Source organism: Leucoraja erinacea, chromosome 3 (assembly GCF_028641065.1).
Source record: "Leucoraja erinacea ecotype New England chromosome 3, Leri_hhj_1, whole genome shotgun sequence".
Classification (NCBI taxonomy): Eukaryota; Metazoa; Chordata; class Chondrichthyes; order Rajiformes; family Rajidae; genus Leucoraja; species Leucoraja erinaceus.
The window spans coordinates 1,312,242-1,318,241 of NC_073379.1; the positions used below are offsets into that span (position 1 = coordinate 1,312,242).

At 40.6% G+C, this 6,000-nt stretch overlaps 1 protein-coding gene across 3 annotated transcripts in view; it reads right to left on the reverse strand.

The window, feature by feature from the left end:
* ccdc125 (coiled-coil domain containing 125) overlaps positions 1 to 2,323 on the reverse strand; it is a 34,340-nt gene extending 32,017 nt beyond the window's left edge. The window contains exon 1 of one of the 3 annotated variants that reach the window (XM_055631221.1): positions 2,122 to 2,323. The gene's annotated coding sequence lies outside the window, so the exon portion shown is untranslated. Of the gene's footprint in view, positions 1 to 1,588; positions 2,072 to 2,121 lie in introns of those variants that run through there. The other 2 variants (XM_055631208.1, XM_055631214.1) reach the window with 2 other exon arrangements.
* Between the last annotated feature and the right edge of the window lie 3,677 nt (positions 2,324 to 6,000).

Here is a 6,000-nt window from a genome sequence, read left to right on the forward strand (position 1 = left end):
GCTGGAGGCAGGAAATATGTTCCCGATGTTGGGGGAGTCCAGAACCAGGGGCCACAGTTTAAGAATAAGGGGTAGGCCATTTAGGACAGAGATGAGGAAAAACCTTTTCACCCAGGGAGTTGTGAATCAGTGGAATTGTCTGCCTCAGAAGGCAGTGGAGGCCGTTTTTCTGGATGCTTTCAAAACAGAGCTACTATCTTAAAGATTGTGTGTGGGTACAGATTGTGGATGATCAGCTATGACCACATTGAATGGTGGTGCTGGCTCAAAGGGCCGAATGGCCTACTCCTGCACCTATTGTCTATGTATAAGTCATCATTCCCTTTTTGTTTGTGTAGGAAGGAACTGCAGATGCTATTTTAAACTGAAGATCGACATAAAATGCTGTAGTCAGACAGCATCTCTGGAGAGAAGGAATGGGTGACGTTTTGGATTGAGTCTGAAGAAGGGTCTTGACCCGAAACGTCACCTATTCCCTTTTTGTATCTAAATACAGTTTATACCCATATAGCCTCACAAGATGATCCCCCAAGAATATCCTCTCATAAAACTGTAATTATATCCACCCCATCAAAAAAGCAACCCTCTCTCTTATTTTCATCCCTATCACATCTGTACCCTGGAACACTGAGTTTCCAGTCCAGCCCTACTCTGATCCATGTTTCTGTTTTGGCTAGAGTATTCCAGTATCCCGAGCCAACCCTAGATGTGATATTGCCCATCTTATCCATAAGCCTCTTGCATTGAAACATAATGCAATTTAAACCATTGGTCTTTTCTTTCTCTTTGCTGTGCTCCTGCCTATGCTCTCTGCTAATTTTGCCCTCTTTGATGACAGTATTTGTTCCCACTGCTGATCTTTCTTTCAAGTTGACCAGAACCATGTTCAATTTTCAAGCATATTAGAACATTTGTTTGCACATACCTTTCACATTATCCTATTTTGTACATAATTTTAAAATCTGTAATACTGTAAGATAGATTTAGCAAAACAAAAATCTTCCATTAATTTACATAAGCAATTGCAAGAAAAAAAGTCAACAAGGGCAATTAAAGCAGTTATAGTTAAGTGGTAACGGAAAACCCCCCACTAAATTGTGAGCAAGTCAGCTGATGAAAATGAATTGTTCTTTTAACAGACATAAAACCAATTGCAATAAGTTACAAATGCAGGCAATTCTTTTTCACCTGTAACCTTCTCCTTATTACAGTCCCAAATCCTGTGATCTACTAATGTATGACAATGTCAATAATCTCCTACCATTCGAGATTTAGAAATATTGCCATGCTTAATAAAAGACCCACATAAAATATTATAAAGTTGCATAAATTATCATCAACAATTGTAAACTGCATTCCTACTCAGGGTAATTTAACAACGCCACATCACCGATCAGTAGCTGCAACTTTTTATTTGGGAACGATGGCAATCTCAGTGACAGTTGCAGAAAACAAACAATTCTCAGATCTATATCAAATTTCCAGAATCTGCAGTCTCTCGCCACCACCCTACAGTTTCAGAGACTAACCCTTATAACCATATATAACCATATAACCCTTTTACTACAAGAAACAACCCTTTTAATACCTTGCTGTTTGCTGTTTTTAGCTGTTCCTCACTCTGAATGGGTTGTTTAATCAAAAATGCATTGGAGTAAATGCAATCAGCAAACTAAATAATTCGGTTTCCCTGTTCTGAAAAAGAGTTCGTGTCTGAAGAAGGGTTCAGGACATGAAACCTTGCCTGTCCACTCGCCTCCACAGATGTTATCTCTACCGCAAAATAAATGTGGACAGGTGTAGGCGATGCGGAGCCTCAGCTCTTCCCCGGCAACTTCACTCCAGGCTACTCAAACGTGAAGCGGAGAACTTCTCACCCGTACAGTGGAAATCTCGGAAGATAACCCATTGCCCGGGCGGTGAGGTGAGGTGAGGGTGTTTACAGAAGCAGCTGAATGGTGCCCGGCATCGGGGCGCCGGGAGGGGGACGAGGGCTGTCGGCCAGCGGTTCAAAATGGTCCCGGGGCCTGCTCCTGGACACCACCCTCCCCTCACTTCATCTCACCTCACTGCAGGTCAGACCACCCTTGTCACCCCCACATTTATAACCCTGTTTCTTACCGAACCGGATCCTGGAAACACTTCCACTCCCTCCGGAAAATGGCCGAAGTACCTGATCACATGGCTGGCCCGCCTTCCAGTGATGTCACCTCTACCTCCCTCCCTCCCAGCACAAGATGGGATGGGAAGATGCTGCTCCCAACCAAACTGCACCTGAACACTTCTTCTCAATGAATGGACGAGGGGGAGGGATCTCATTGAAACCTACCAAATAGTCAAAGGCCTAGATAGAGTGGACGTGCAGAGGATGTTTCCACTAGGCAAGGCAAGGCAACTTTATTTATACAGCACATTTCATACACGAGGCAGACTCAAAGTGCTTCACATAAAAACATGTCATACAATAAAATGAAATAATAAAATGCAATAGAAGAATTAAAAGAAAATAAAGCAAAATGAAAAATGCATTATAAAAAGTGCAAAAGTTAAAAGTGTAATGTGGTTAAGATTTAGCTGAAAGCTAAAGTAAACAGAAATGTTTTCAGCCTTGTTTTAAAAGTGGTCAAAGTTGAGGCAAGTCTTAAACACTAGAAAACATAGAAAATAGGTGCAGGAGTAGGCCATTCGGCCTTTCGAGCCTGCACCGCCATTCAATATGATCATGGCTGATCTTCCAACTCAGTATCCTGTACCTGCTTTCTCTGCATACCCCCTGATCCCTTTAGCCACAATGGCCATCTAGGAGAATCTAGGACCAGAGACCACAGCCTCAGAATAAAAGGATGTACCTTTATGTAGATTGGTTTATGCATGACAACCACTCATAACAGGTTAGCATCACTAACCCCACCTTACTGTACCATTTATATTAACACCCACTTCCTATACTGCTCAGTTCTGGAAGCAGTCAGGATGCTCTGACAACTAACGATCTACTGTACTGCTATAGTTTGCATAACGATTAAAGATGATCTTGGATTACATATTGTGTGAATCTCTTGTTTACACTTTAGATAGGAGGAATGTCTTTAGTCAGAGGATGGTGAATTGGTAGACTTTATTGGCATAGGTATTTTTAAAGCGGAGATTGACAGATTCTTGATTAGTAAAGGTTTCAAAGGTTACAGGGAGAAGGCAGGAGAATGGAGTTGAGAGGGAAAAATAGATCAGTCACGATTGAATAGTGGAGTAGATTTGATGGGACAAATGGCATAATTCTGCTCCTATGACTTATGAATACATTGGTCCTTTATCTCTTCCACTTCTATAAAAACCTTTTGGCAATTCATTCTTCTCATATTTTCCCCAATCTGCAAACTTTTCCGCATATATATTTTCTTCATTACTCTTCACACACACTGGCCTGACGAGTATTGCCATCAGTTTCTGCTATTAGTTCAGAAGTTTATTAATATTCTATGAATTATAAACCCAGCAACTCCTTTGGAAAAGGAAAGTTTCTATAATGCAGAGAAGGTATTCAGCACTTTCATGTCCCTGTCCAGGACATCATTACAATTTTAACTGTGGCATAACATTAAGTCCTCTGAAAAAATGAGACATTTGACCTGTTTCTTTCCCTTACAAATTAGTCAAATTCTAAAATGCAGCTTAAATTCTATCTTCATATTCATTGCACTGCAATTACTTTTTTCCCCAAATTGTATACTTTCTCCTTTCCAAAGACACTGGCAGCTTGGAAATGTTGGGAATTCTAATTATGTTTAACTCTTGATTATCCAGGTTGAAGTTCTCATCTCTTATAGACGGTGCAAAAACACGTATAATGCAAAAGATAATGCAAAACACAAGGCATATTAAAAAGATGTGTTGTAAGGTACTTAATTTGTTTATTTAAATACTGTTTGTCTTTGCGTTTTAAAATGGTATATTTTTTCTTGCCTTTCCACCACTTCAACTTCCATTTCTTAGTCAAAATTATATTTTAATTTACAGGGGTTTGCAGATTTATTTAGAGTGAGGCTCCGCAGTTTAGAAGAATGGTCTCGACCCGAAACGTCACCCATTCCTTCTCTCCAGAGATGCTGCCTGTCCTGCTGAGTTACTCCAGCTTTTTGTGTCTATCTTAGAATCTGTAAGTTTTAAAGTATTTATTGTACTCACCCTTGATATGCACATGGAACAGTACAACACAGGCCCTTCAGCCCAGAAAGCCCATGCAGAACATAATGCCAAACTAATCCCATCTGCCATTCTCTGTGTGGAGAGAAAAAAAACTTGCCTACATATACATTTAAACCTTTCCCCTTTCATCCTTACAGATAGTGAAGATGGTTGTGAAAAATTGCAGCAGGACCTTGATTGATTGGCCAGGTGGGCTGAGGAATGGTTGATGGAATTTGATACAGAGAAATGTGAGGTGTTGCATTTTGGTAAGTCTAACATGGGCAGGACCTACACACTGAATGGTAGGGCTCTGGGGAGTGTTGAAAAGCAGAGGGATCGAGAAGTGCAGGTGCATAGATCCTTGAAGGTGGAGTCGCAGGTAGATAGGGTGGTTAAAAAGGTGTTTCGCACATTGGCCTTTATCAGTCAGAGTATTGAGTATAGAAGCTGGGAGGTTATGTTGCAGTAGTATAAGACATTGATGAGGCCGCATTTAGAGTACTGTGTTCAGTTCTGGGCACCATGTTACAGAAAAGATGGTGTCAAACTGGAAAGGGTACAAAGAAGATTTACAAGGATGGGCCAGGGCTAGAGGGTCTGGGCTTTAGGGAGAGGTTGAGTAGGCTGGGACTCTATTCCTCAGAGCGTAGGAGGATGAGGGGTGACCTCTTATTGAGGTGTATAAAATCATGAGAGGAATAGATCAGGTAGAAGCACAGTCTTTTGCCCAGATGAATCGAGGACCAGAAGATATAGGTTTAAGGTGAAAAGATTTAATAAATATCTGAAGGGTAACTCTGTCACACAAAGGGTGGTGGGTGTATGGAATAAGCTGCCAGATAGTTGAGGCAGGGCTATCCTAACATTTAAGAAACAGTTATACAGGTACTTGGATAGGACAGATTTGGAGGGATATGGACCAAACGCGGGCAGGTGGAACTAGTGTAGCTGGGACATCTTGTGTGCTGAAGCAAAGGAAGACTTTCATTATCCTATCAGGGGCATATGACAATAAACTCACTTGACTTGACTTGACATGTTGGCCAGTGTGGCCAAGTTGGGTCGAAGAGCTTGTTTCCACACTGTATCACCCTTTGACTCGAACAGGAGTCATAGTGTTCAATGATCCCAGACTATTCCAAAATTCATATAATTAAAAGCACCACTAATGACAATACAGTACACCAGGTCTGGTTTGACGAAAATAACCAGAAGTACCTGTAATTGCTGAACGAAAATGCAAAGCGTTCTTGGATTGGAAACTTTTATACATCTCATGCAAAACATAGCTCCACGGACACCTGAAGGGTCAATAAAAAACATATCCTGAACAATAGATGGAAATAGTGGAGGCATGCAGTAACTAACTGATAATCTTGACAAAGGCAAACTCTACACATCTCCCTGTTGCTTCATTGTTGTCAGTTTCCTATCTAGCTGCTAGAATATAAAGCCCTTAATACAGGAAGAAATTACAATTTAATTTGTCAAGCATTGGTCCCTTCTGTTTTCTTCCAACACATTTTATGGTTGAGAATTATGTCTGATATAGGGAGCCAGGAATTTGGAGGAGGGTGTGGGGGAGGGATCAGACATTGTAGAGAAAGGTGCAGATTTAAGCCTATTAATTGTATTCTCTGCATCTTTACGTCAAAAAAAATTCAATTTGTCATGATAATTCGAATTTCAGATTAAAATGTTCACACTTCTGTTGCTTAGTTGTAAATATTTATAGTTGCCAGTTGAATAAATGGAATAAACTGAAGCACAATTTGCATAATGCATAAGAATATTTGGTTCATGTAACAACAG